Genomic DNA, 14,048 nt, shown 5'->3' with positions numbered 1-14,048 from the left:
CCCAGGTAAGGATGGAGTATGAACCAGGGCTCAGTTAGCTGCATACAGCACACACACCCCATTTCCGAGGGACAGCTCAACGGTGCTCCCACTAGACAGAAGTGCAGACACGACCGACTATGTCCCTGTCTGGAGTGGGGAGGGGGGTGGAACACCCAGTGCTGTAGGGGCAGATAGAGGTTGGTTCTTGAGCGTAGGTAGGAGCCCATTGGTTGCTGGTCACCTGGGCTCATGGTCAGAGGGAGGTATAAAAGGTGGGCACCATCTTAGATCTAGGTTCTGTCCAGAGAGGAGAAGACAGGGCGTAGAGGCTCCGTAGGAGCTCTACTCCAGGAGGGCCTAGTGAGAGGCCGAGGAGGAGGTGAAGGGGAGCTGTGGTGCCACCTGAGCCCAGCTCCACGAGAAGAGAGGAGAAGAAGGAACTGGAAAGACGAAGGAGAGACAGAGAAACAGAAGGGCTCAGGAACAAGAAGGTGGAAGGGACCCTAAGAACCCACGAGAATCCAGGGTGAAGGGTCAGGCAGAGTAAGGGTACCGGATCCCAAGTTGGTGGAGGAGAAACTACCCTCAGCCAAAGACCGGTCGTCGTGATCATTTATTGGTGCGACACCTCATCAAACCTGCTAGGAAGGCACCATATAGGACAGCGGAGGATGGGGCCCACGTTTAACCGCACAAATAAGCGGCAGCTGGACAAAAGTGGGTCACTGGTGAGGCAGGCCAGAGAAAGGACAAAAGGGGGTCCTGAGCCATACTTCTGAACTGTCTGGGAGTTGACCGAGCCCCACACCTGGTGGACGCAGCACGGCTTGGGTGGTCACTACCTGTACAGAAGTGACCTGGAGTACCTGAACGGTGAGTAAAAGACATTGGACTGCAGTACGTTGTCTGTGTGCTCTTTCGCTCCTCCAGCACTACCGGTACTGGGACTCTCACCACCATCACTCCCACCATCCACTACCTGCCCTGGGGCCGCACTCTTCCCGTGGGGAGTCACACCATCCCAGCTGCACACGTCATCAGCCCCAGCGGACTGCCTTGCAGCGGCGGTTCATAATAACCGCAATCCACGTGTGGCGTAGTCGGACATTATCATCAGTACGTAGCAGACTACCATTGGTCTGACCACCCTAAGCCGCGGGACCGGGCCGCCACTACTACTCCCAGCGTCTCTCTACTGCCCAGTTCCGCGTGCCCCACGGCCCAGGGGGCGAGTCATAGTGACCTGAAGATTAAATCTGGTCCAATAGAAGGTATGGCCAGCAGCACTCCACAGCTGGGACGCACATCCAATTACCAAGGAACCAACTTGGTGGAATCACAGCAAAAGGAAAGGAGACAGCGTCCACTCAAGGGTGATAGTCCAATAAGTTTGCCTTTATTTCGCCATGTACAGCACAACAATGTTTCGACTCAGGAGAGTCTTTGTCAAGTATATACAGTACAGACCAAAAGTTTGGACACACCTTCTCATTTAAAGATTTTTCTGTATTTTCATGACTATGAAAATTGTACATTCACACTAAAGGCATCAAAACTATGAATTAATACATGTGGAATTATATACTTAACAAAAAAGTGTGAAACAACTGAAAATATGTCTTATATTCTAGGTTCTTCAAAGTAGCCACGTTTTGCTTTGATGACTGCTTTGCACACTCTTGGCATTCTCTTGATGAGCTTCAAGAGGTAGTCCTCTCCTCCTTAAAGGAGGCATACTGTCGATAACTCTAAAACTTAGTTGGTTCACTAAATGCCTGTTTTCAAAAACATGTTTCGGAACAGGCAACTCAGTGAGCCCAGTCCTTATCGTGCTTTTATGTTTAGAATTACGCGCTATTATTTCCATTGTGGTCTCACCCACATAAAATTACCCACAAGGGCAAGAGATTACATAAATCACATAGCTTGATGAGTATGTGTATTTATTCCTAATCATAAACTTCTTGCCAGTCTGCGGATGGCAAAAGGAATCCCTCTTAACCATATTCTCACAGCAAGCGCAACCAAGACAGGGAAAATTCCCTGATCTGGGTGCACTTAATGTTGTTTGAATACTCTTTTTGATAGGCTCAAAATCTGAACTCACCAGTTTGTCCTTTAGACTACAGTACGTCCCCGTCTATATGATAGAAGGGGACGAGATCCAAAATGTACAATCCCTGGTAGACCCTTTGTCAAAAGGGACCAATGTTTATTTAAATCATCAGAGATCCATCCACTCATGGGGCAGAACATGGATACAAAAGGAATTCTTCTAGACAATGTCTTAGGAATACCACCCCCTTTCAACTCATCACGAATCAGATTTAACGCCTTACGTTTATGATTACGAACTTCAACAACCGGGTATCCTCTCTTTATAAACGTATCCAACTCAAGTACGTGTACAGTTCATCCTTATGTTTCGAAACATGTTTTGGAAAACAGGCACTCGGTGAATCAACTAAGGTTTAGAGTTATCGACAGTGTGTCCCAAATCCAAATACCCCCTCCTTCTTAGCCCCATTGTGCCTAAACCACTGTAAGCGACCACATGTTTGATATTGTTGTAGTGGGGAGAGCGCACTTAACAATTTAGATGATGCGTGTCTCCAGAAGCAGAAACTGGGCACAATTTATGGGGGTGCTACAATATATGGGGGCTCAATACTGTATGGTGCACAAAACGGGTGAACACTGACAGCTTGGGGCCCTTGTGCAAGAAATGTGTTTGGGCACCCCTTCTTTTATGGTCACCAAGGTAGAGATTCTACAGATTATTTACCGTATATATAGCTATTACATAGATGCCTCTCATTATGTATATTGCTGGCCCTTATTACAGCACCGTCCCTTACATATTGGATTCTCATTATTTTTGCTATTTATAGCGCCCTGTTCTGTATTACATACCATCCTCTCTTGTTACATATAAACTGAACTGACTACTGATGGAACATGGTAAAGCTTCTTTTCCAATGGAGGCGGGTGATGGACTGGTCTTCTGGTCAGATGCTGCCCCAGCAGTAGTCATTTTATATATCTATATACAAGAGAGGACTCTGTAATAAAGAGAGGGTGCTGTGAATAACAAAAATACTTTTTGTAAGGGACGGTGCTATAAATAACAAGAGATTAACTTAACATAACAACAAAGGACGTATATAATAAAGAACCGCCCCATAAATAGCTAGAGAGTATGCAATGTAATAAGGGACGGCGCTATACATATAGAGGCTTGCGAAAATATTCACCCCCTTGGCATTTTTCCTGTTTTGCTGCCTTACAATCTGGAATTTCACTGTTTTTTTGAGGATTTGCATCAGTTCATGTAAAGAACATGCCTGCAATTGTGCACATTTTGTTTTCTTTTTATTGTGAAGCAAACAACAAATAGGACAAAATAACTGAAAACTTCACCATGCATAACTATTCACCCCCCCCCCTAAAGTGAGTACTTCGTAGAGACTCCTTTTGTGACAATTACAGCTCCAAGTCGCTTTGGACTAAGTCTCTGAGCTTTCCACACCTTACCACTGGGATTTTTGCCCATTCCTCAAGGCAAAACTGCTACAGCTCCTCCAAGTTAGATGTTTTTTTCTGGTGAACAGCAATCTTTTAGTCTGACCGCAGATTCTCAGTTGGATTAAGGTCTGTGCTTTGACTAGGCCACTCCAAAACATTTATACGTTTCCCCTTAAACCGCTCGAGTGTTGCATTAGCAGTATGCTTTGGGTCATTGTCTTGTGCAAAGGTGAACATACCCCAGTCTCAAATCACTGACCGACTGAAACAGGTTTTTCTCAAGAATATCCCTGTATTTTGCACCATCTGTCTTCCCCTCAACTCGGACCATTTTCCCTGTCCCTGCTGCTGAAAAACATCCCCACAGAGTGTTCTAGTGGCGATGAGCTGTGTTGGTTTGACGCCAGACAGCATTTACCTTGCCGGCCAAAAAGTTACATTTTTTGACCACAGCCCCTTCCTCCATACAGTTGGAGAGTCTCCCACATGTCTTGTCAAAACGAGTCTTACAATTTTTGTGAGTAAATAAAGGCTTTTTTCTGCTCACTGCTCCATAAAGGCCACCTCTATGGAGTGTACGGCTTATTGTGGTCATATGGACAGATACTCCAGTCTCTACTTGGGATCTCTGTAGCTCTTTCAGGGTTACCTTTGGTCTTTGTGCTGCCTCTCTGATTAGTGCCCTCCTTGCCTGGACTGAGAATTTTGGGGGACAGCCCTCTCTTGGCAGGTTTGCTATGGTAACATTTTCTTTCCATTTGATGATAATGGATTTGATGGTTCTCCAAGGGATCATCAGAGATTGAGATATTTTTTTTTATAACCCAACCCTGACTTGTACTCCTCAATAGCTTTGTCCCTGACTTGTTTGGAGATCTCCTTGATCTTCATGGTGTTGTTTGATTAGTAGTACCTCTTCCTTAATGGTATTGCAGCCTCTGTATATGCTGGTGTGTATATACTGACAGACTATGTGACACTTAGGTTGTACACAGGTGGACTTCCTTTCACTACGCATGTGACTTATGCCTATATTTATGCCTTATGCCACGGGCTGGCGTTCATAGGAGACTTACAATGCCAGGCACTGGGGTCTTCTACAGACCCCCGGCAGTTATGACAGCCCATTGGCACTCCGTGATCACATGACAGGAGCACCGATGGGTGTATCTTATGTCATACTTCCGGTTCGTGCGAGTTAAATGCCGCTGTCAGAGATTGACAGCAGCATTTAACATGTAAACAGCCGCGGGTGGATCGGGAATCCACCATCGGCTGTTAAAGGCACATGACAGCTGATCAGATCAGCTGTCACGTGCAGGGAAAGATGTGGGCTCCGAACCTGAGCCCGCATCAAAGGCAGGGAGAAGACTTTGGAAGCACCTATACGTCCAAGGTCGTAAAGGGGTTAAAATACAATTGTAAGGATGATGACTTCATAAAAATGATGAGTCACAGAGAAAGTGATTGAATACACACCTTAAATACATGGGGGCCTAACAGGGTTTTTGTAGATTTCAGGTTTAAGTTTTTCTAAAATGACACAATGGTTTAGTTTTATATCAAGGAGTTGTGCCAAGCTTGGAAGCTATCCCCTATCATAGTAAAGGGGATATCTTCCCGATCACTCCTAATCCCACACCAATCTCAAAAACAGGGTTCTGAAGAGCCCCATGTGAATGGTGTTGAAGTTGAGACGGCTCGACTATCTCCGGTGCTCAGAATGAGAATGAATAAAGAGGCAATGTACATGATCAACCTCCACTTCATTCAGATGGGGCTCTACAGAGCCTGTTCTCAAGACTGGTGGGGGGCCCAGGAGCTAGATCCCCAATGATAAATTACTATAGATAGGGCATCACTTTGAAACTTGGCACAACGCCTTTAGGTTGGATAGATTGCAATGGTATTCATACCATTTAATTTTCAGTTTAAGCTGAGTTTGTATCTTCCATGTTTTGTCATCTGCGTGCTAATGCTTAGATACAGTCATTTGTGGTAGAACTGTTGCTTTTGTCTTAGGTTGTGGTTATACTTCTTATGTTTAAAATGAATATAATTGTACCTTGTGAATGAGAGTGAATAATTCAGTTTGTGAGTGAGGGAAACAAAAGTTTGGAGGAGAGTATAATCTTTATATTGATATAGGATAATCATTCTTTATTCTATAGATAGTGCCACCTTTGGGAACATTTTTTTTTACTTAAAAGCAGGTATTTGGGAATAAAAAATAATTTTTGCAAATGGGTTTCATTAAAAATTTACCAGTGTTTGAATTTACAGTTTCTTTGTTTTCCTGCACATTCAACGTTGATATGGTCCATGGTCATAAAACAGCTGAGTGGCGCTCAGTAAAAAAAATGGATAAAAGTTAAAAACTCTTACATCATCATAGCGTCATATCAGGCTGACTGACTGATTCTCAGTTAACTCATTCTGCTGCCAGTAATAGACAATGCCTCTCCAAAAATATAATATGGTCAAATGAATCAAATAGAATTATTCTATATTCAAAATGTAAAGTAAATTAGTAAAATAGATCATCAAAATAGGCAATTTTTGTTCGGTTAGTTACAAAAATATTGGTAGTAATTTTTGAATTTTTTTTTTTTGCAAAAGGACACAGAAAGTATAGTCTCACTGGTTATCCTCTTTGAATAAGCTTCAAAAATGGTGAAACTGTGGTGAACACTTTGTAAGCTGATTGTGAATACTTCGTCAGGCGTATATTGCTAAGCAATAGCAATACAGTACATAAAGTACAATTCAAAATTATTCATAGACAGCTTAAAATAAATAAATAACGTGTCCTAAACATGAAAAAGAAGGACTGAATATAACAGGTCTACATATAATGCATTATTCTTTATTGATTAATGACTTTGACTGTATGTATGGGGTCGTTTTAATGCTGTAGAATAAATATGGAGATAACCAGATGCTACCATGATGGTATTTCATGATGGATAAGTATCTGCTTGTATTTCTCAGCATTAAGGACACCAATAAATGGGCAAGGTTGAGAACCCAAGACACATTGGTCACTCAAGGAAACTTAGTTTGTCAGATGAAAGACACATCATGCTTACTTCCCTTCAAAATCAGAATATATCAGCATTGCCATCAGCTAAGAACTGGCAGCAACTAGTGAAACCCACAGATACACCCATCTACTGTTCATAGATGTCTGGCTAGAAGTGATCTTCATGGAACAATTTCAGCCAAAAATCATATCATTGATATCGAAACAAGGCCAGGCGACTCAACTATACACAAAAACACAGCAACTGGGGTACAGAAAAATGGCAGCATGTGCTCTGGACTGATGAGTCAAATTTGAAATATTTTGCTATAGCAGAAGACAGTTTGTTTGCTGAAGTCCAAGAGAGTGGTACAATAATGACTGCCTGACTGCAACAGTGCAGCATGGTGGAGGTTCCTTGCAAGTTTGGGGATGCACGTCAGTCAATGTAGTTCAAGATTTATTGTCCTTAATTATGAGAAATACAGGAAAATATTTATCCATCATGTAATACCATCAAAGAGACATCTGGCTCCAAATTTATTCTGCAGCAGGGCAACAACCCATAAGATTCAGAAAATAACATTAAGAACTACCTTCAGCATAAAGAAGAACAATAAGTCCTGGAAGTGATGATATGGCCCCCACAGAGACCTGATAACATTATCAAGCCTGTCTGGTACTACATGAAGAGACAGAAGAATTTGCACAAACCTACATCCACAGAAGATCTGTGGTTAGTTCTACAAGATGTATGGAAAACCTCCCTGGTGAGTTCTTTCAACAACTGTGTGTAAGTGTACCTTGAAGAATTGATGCTTTGATGCTGCTTTGAAGGCAAAAGGTGGTCACACTAAATATTGATTAGATTTCTCTTTTATTGATTCTGTTTGCATTTACTTTGTTACTTGATCAGTTGATAATAAAATATTAACCCTCCTGTTTTTTAAATCATTCTTATTTTGCATACTTTTTTTACACACTTGCCTAAAACTTTTGCACAGATCTTTGCATTATAATCCAAATATATGAAAATATATATGTAAATAAATATGGAATACAGGAATGCAACAGGAATAGTAAAGGCGGATATAAAATATTGCCCAATAACATTAACAATGCTGCTTCCTTAGATACAAACTCATTAACACGGTGTATATTTATTCAAATATATAATACACTCATCCCATACAAGTATTGCTGTGTCCAGTGTCACAACATGCGTTTTACCTTTTTGTTGTGTGAAATGGTGATTCTAGTGGTGAATACGTAATAACCTGATGGTGAATACTTTGTCGTGCATCTAAGGGTTAGTTTGTATGCCTGGTGTATATGGCAGGCAAAGTGATTATTGCCTGTCCAATATTTTCATGATTTTTCAGAAAAAAGTTAAGTTCACATTATGTCAGGTACTTGCTTCTTCAAAATCTTGAAAATATTGGATAGGTATGCACTTTGCCCGACATATACACCAGGCATACAAAGTGACCCTTACATGCATGACAAACTATTCACCATCAGTTTATTACGTGGCACTGGTCACCAGTAGCAAAATATACTTACAGAATGAAATTTTTAACCTAATTTTCTGAGAAGCTAATTCAAAAGTAACAAACAAGAAGTCTATACTTGCTGAGTATTCTTTATGACTTTTACATAAATGGCTGCCACAGCAAATAGTGGGTCTGTTGTGCTAACTTATTTAAGTGTGCGTGTCATTAGAGGTGACTTTTCAGAATAAGTTGTTGTATGTACATTAGGAATAATACTATTTCTGATCATTGTTTGATTTCTATCCTGCATTTTTACAAGTTTCCCCCCTTTCTCTAATTTTCAGCTGTGTAAGGGATGGAGACTAGCTGCTATAATGTCCTCCATAGAAAGTACAGAGGCATAAGGGATTTCTACATTCCTGGCTCCATGTATTAGTTTTAGCACAGAAGTATGGAGGACATTGAACAGCAGTTGAGCATTGTAGTTGGGAATGTAATTTAACTAAAAGAGCATTGAGGTAGCACACAACAGATGCAGCTGCATTGTAACTTATTGCCTTATCAGAGGATCATAAGTTGGCGCTACTGGTCTCCCCTATTGGAAGGAATCCAAAATGAGACACAAGCCATGACAACTTTATATTAAAAATTATCATTTCTTTTGTCAAATTATAAAAATTAAAAGAATGACCATGCTTTTCATATACCACGATCTTCAAACCTGAAACAGATTTAATAACAGAAGATGAGAAAATTAAGCAATTTTTTGGGGTACAAATCTACACCCCCTCTGCTCACATCAGATGTAAATTTATGTAAGGGAATGTACCTTTTAATAAACTTGGCTCCAATTACTCCAACTGTTTTTTTCTCTGAGACTGATATAAGAAACACCAGTCTTAATAAATGTGGGACATATCCATATTTTTTCAATCCATCTATATTTTGGCTACTAATGAAACATTCAATGAAATTTAGAAATTAAAGGCAAGGGGCACTGTAAGAATACGTTATCATAAATTATTGATTTGGACACATTTTGAATGTTTTAGCTATGGTGTGTTTAATGGTTCATGCGGCCTGGTTATTCATTTATATTATTGTTTTGCTTTGAACCCTTAAAAGTGATTGTAACCGTGAAAAATACAATCATTAATAATTTGAAAAATATTATCTTTACACACTAAAACTGATAGTTCTTATGTAAAATATTACTTCACAGCTTATTTTTGAATATTTTCATTTGTTTCTATTTACAATATTAAAATAAAAGAAAATATATTGTTTCAACCTTCCAAATGAATAGACTTTAAGGACAGCTATGTGTGTGTGTGAGCACGGAGCCATCAGATGATCTTTCTATTGTCCCTTGAATAAGGGCTTCCACCCATTCATTTCATGCAGTGGAGAAAACTAATCAATCAGACTCAACATTAGCATTATTTGTACACTGACTTTCTTTTCTGATCCACCCCTTTCTTGACTAAATTCTCTTTAAATCCTGTTACAGACATAAAAAAAATCTGCGGTAGGCCTTTATTATACACAATAACTTGTCATGGCTACTTTAAAAAGTCTTGGAAAACATTTTTACATGCCCTACAATACAGGAAAAACAATACAAAATGAACAGATTGTCCTAAAGCAATTAGAACTATTTCCATAATTACTCCACCTAACAAAAAAAACTAAATGTTTATTATTAGAATAAATGGAGTTCTAAACTCACAGACCATGAAATAGTTGCTAAAAAGGTGGATAATGGAGCCTTTCTAAAATAATTAAAGGCTCCATTATTTATCAAATAATAGAGATATAGGACATACAAGGTGTCCACGTTCTAAAATTGATTAAAGTGCAATAATAGTGTTATTATGACCCTGGCTTTTATATAAATTGATTATAAATAGATAGATAGATATCCACAAAAAAATGAAGGCAGCACACTAATAGAAAATGAAGAAAATATCTTATTTATTAGCCCATGTGGCTGTGGCAACGTTTCAGGTCCAATATTGTGTACCTTTCTCAAGTCACAGCCACATGGGCTAATAAATAAGATATTTTCTTCATTTTCTATTAGTGTGCTGCCTCCATTTTTTTGTGGATATGCATAGGTCTGGTATGTACCTGGGTGACTTAGCACCTCCTACTACAATTTTTGTGCTGCTTTTGTCTCTGTTTTTTTAGATAGATAGATAGATAGATGTCAATCTGTAGCTATATATACTGTATATATATATATACATATATATACACATATACATATGTATATACATACAGAGGGTGAAATAAGTATTGAACACATCACTAGTGATGGACGAGCACTAAAATGCTCGGGTGCTCGTTGCTCGGGTCGAGCACATTGGAATACTCGGGTGCTCAACCCGAGCAGCGAGCCCAATGTTAGGCTAAGTGCCCACGATGCAGAAATGCTCCGGATTTTTCCTGAGCGGTTTCTGCATCCCCCTGGCAGAAAAAACGCATGCGGATTTTACATGCGTTTTTTCAGCCAGGGGCAAGCGTTTGCACATGGAATTTCTCATGTGGGTTGTCAAAAGCTTTTCCACGCGATTTTAGCATCACTTGGAAAAGTGCTTGACAACTTGGTCACACTATATAAATCCATGCAACCAGCATGGATTTATATAGTGTGACTAAGTTAACAGTTAAAAAAAAGAATAAAATGGTTAAAAAAAAAAAAAAAAAAAAAAATTATACTCACCTTCCGATGGCTCCCGATCTCCTTCTCCGGTCTCCCCGGTGGCTCGTAGTGGTGCAAAAGGACCTTCCATGACGTCATTTAGTCATGTGACAGGTCACGCGACTGCCAACATCAGTGGTCGCGTGACCTGTCACATGACTAAATGACGTCATGGAAGGTCCTTTTACAACATCGCGAGCCACCGGGGAGCCAGGACGCATCGTACAGGAGACAGGGGGACATTGGAAGGTGAGTATAATGTTTATTTTTATTTTAAATTCTTTTTTTTTACAGGTACTATGGTATCATCCGGGTCTGGAGGAGAGTCTCCTCTTCTCCAGACCCAGGTACCATCCGCACAGTGAATCGCTTAATATCCGCATGTGCATATGTAGTCATGCGGATATTAAGCGATCCAGTGCAAGTCAATGGCGGCAATTACACTGCGTGTCCGCAAAATTAATGGACATGCTGTGTATTTTACTGCAATGACAATCCACAGCGGAAATTTCCGCAGCATGTGCAAAGCACATGTGGATTATCACTGGGGAACACTGCAGACCTTCTACCAAGCTTTTTTTAAGCGTTTTCACGGTGGAATTGCCACTGCGGAAATGCTTAAAAAACGCATAGTGGGCACGCAGCCTAAGCCTATGGGAAACTCGAGCATTTTTCAGACAGCTCCCCCGGCGGTCTGCAGAGGTCCTAAAAATTGCCCAAATCGACGGGAACAGTGCTCAAATGACATGGGAAAAGCATGGGGAAGACCCCTCGAAGCATTTCTGACTCCCAGGTCACTGCTGCGAGAGATATCTCAGAGGTATTATGCCACTTTTACGGACTCACACTAAAACATACAAAAACGAAACCAAAATGGATTTTCCTGGTAAATATGTTAAGGAACATCCTTTCCAGGGTAATGACTTGTATATAAAGCAAAATAAATAACCAAAAACAAAAATGCTCCTGCACACCTTGGGCTATGTTCACACGTAGCGTTTTTGATGCGTTTTTGCCCTTATGCATTGCTTTCAACCGTGACAAATGCATTCACTGGGAAATGTCATTTTAAGATTTTACAACCTTATCTGGCCATGTGGTGTGTGAGACATGTTCAGACACATCCTGTTTCATTTATGAAGGATGGACAATGAAAGTCACAAAGCCTATTTTTATAGGGCCATCAGGCAGCCTTCACTATTCTTAAAGGGCTAGCAGTGGGCCCTTACTATTCTTAGAGAGCCATCAGCCGGCTATGCTTTGCTGTTCCCACTATTAAAGAGTGGGTCTCCTATACTGTTATTACGTATGCAGTGAGTGGCAGGGCTGCCCAAAATTTGGACTCACCCCAATACCCCTTTGAAAATTTGGACGCACCCTGATACCCCTTTGAAGAAACTTAGAGGAAGGCCTCCTGAAAACAATGTTCCCATTATTAGGAAGTGGGTCTCCCATACTGTTTGCCTATGCAGTGAATGCAAGGGCTGCCCAAAATTTCGATCTACTCCAAGACCCCTTGGAAGAGACATAGAGGAGGGCCTCCTGAAATTTTTTTTTCCTATTATTAGGAAGTGGGTCTCCCATTGTGTTTGCCTATACAGTGAATGCAAGGGTTGTCAAAAATTCGGAGGCACTCCAATGCCCCTTGGAAGAGACGTGGAGGTCAGAGGACCTCCTGAAAACAATGTTCCCATTATTAGAAAGTGGGTCTCCCATTATGTTTGCCTATGCAGTGAATGCAAGGGTTGCCAAAAATTTGGAGGCACTCCAATGCCTCTTGGAACAGACGTGGAGGTCAGAGGGCCTCCTGAAAACAATGTTCCCATTATTAGGAAGGAAGTGGGTCTCCCATTGTGTTTTCCTATGCAGTGAATGCAAGGGTTGCCAAAAATTTGGAGGCACTCCAATGCCCCTTGGAAGAGACGTTAAGGGCCTCATGAAAAATGTTCCCATTATTAGGAAGTGGGTCTCCCATAGTGTTGGCCTATGCAGTGAATGCAAGGGCTGCCAAAAATTGGGAGGCACTCCAATGCCCCTTGAAAGAGACGTAGAGGGCCTCATGAAAAAATGTTCGCATTATTAGGAAGTGGGTCTCCCATCGTGTTGGCCTATGCAGTGAATGCAAGGGCTGCCAAAAATTGGGAGGCACTCCAATGCCCCTTGAAAGAGACGCAGAGGGCCTCATGAAAAAATGTTCGCATTATTAGGAAGTGGGTCTCCCATAATGTTAGCCTATACAGTGAATGCAAGGGCTGACAAAAATTGGGAGGCACTCCAATGCCCCTTGGAAGAGACGTAGAGGGCCTCATGAAAAAATGTTCCCATTATTAGGAAGTGGGTCTCCCATAGTGTCGGCCTAAGCAGTGAATGTAAGGGCTGACAAAAATTGGGAGGCACTCCAATGCACCTTGGAAAAGATGTGGAGGAGAGCCTAAGTGTATGGGCTGACAAACATTTACCCCTGGGGGGTATACTTGAACATACTGTATAAAAAAAAATTTCTGGGCATCATAAACACCCTTTAAAAAAATTATGTGGGTGTTGCATCACGGACCATGGTCACCCTGGTGAGATGGTGGTGGAGGATGAGGATGAGGAGAAGGAGGAGGACAAGAGCAAATAGCCAAAATCAAGAAGCGTATACCCATGTGTGGGTGTTAAAAGGTGCATGGGAATACACCTCCCAAAAAAAGACACTGGATTTGAGTTGATGTTACGCTGCTATCACTCGGTGGTGTTGAGAAGTCTGGCCCAATCCAGCCCTTGTCCATTTTTATAAGAGTCAGCCTGTCAGCATTTTCAGTCGACAAGCAGATGGCAGTTATAATTCTACCAGCGGCACTAAAAACCTGCTCTGATAAAACGCTAGAGGCAGGGCAGTCCAGGACCTCCAAGGCGTAGAGAGCCAGTTCATTCCACATGTCCAGCTTGGATACCCAATAATTATAAGGCACAGAAAAAAAACTATCCACTGATCTAAAGCATGGATCACTAGGTTGGAGAGAAAAGGCCCATCCCTGAGGTTCTTTGCGCAAAAGTGACATTATGAACCCTATGCGCTGTGATTCATCACCAGAGGATCTGGGTCTCAAACGAAAATACAACAAACAAGCATTTTTAAAGGAAAAAAACTCTTGCTGATCACCAAAAAATAAATCAGGCAAACGTACCTTTGGCTCCACAAAATGTACTCCAGAACAGCTACTCACGTGTTGTTGGAGCTCGGCCACCTCCAGAGAGAGTCCCTGCAGGCGTTGAGCCAAATCCTGAACCGACACCATGATGGAAACTGGAGGTCTTTCCTTAGAGATATTTTTGGGCT

Source organism: Phyllobates terribilis, unplaced genomic scaffold (genome assembly GCF_046119375.1).
Source record: "Phyllobates terribilis strain yellow unplaced genomic scaffold, ASM4611937v1 Scaffold_1__5_contigs__length_1240528914, whole genome shotgun sequence".
NCBI classification, from domain to species: Eukaryota; Metazoa; Chordata; class Amphibia; order Anura; family Dendrobatidae; genus Phyllobates; species Phyllobates terribilis.
This window is presented reverse-complemented; position numbering follows the sequence as displayed.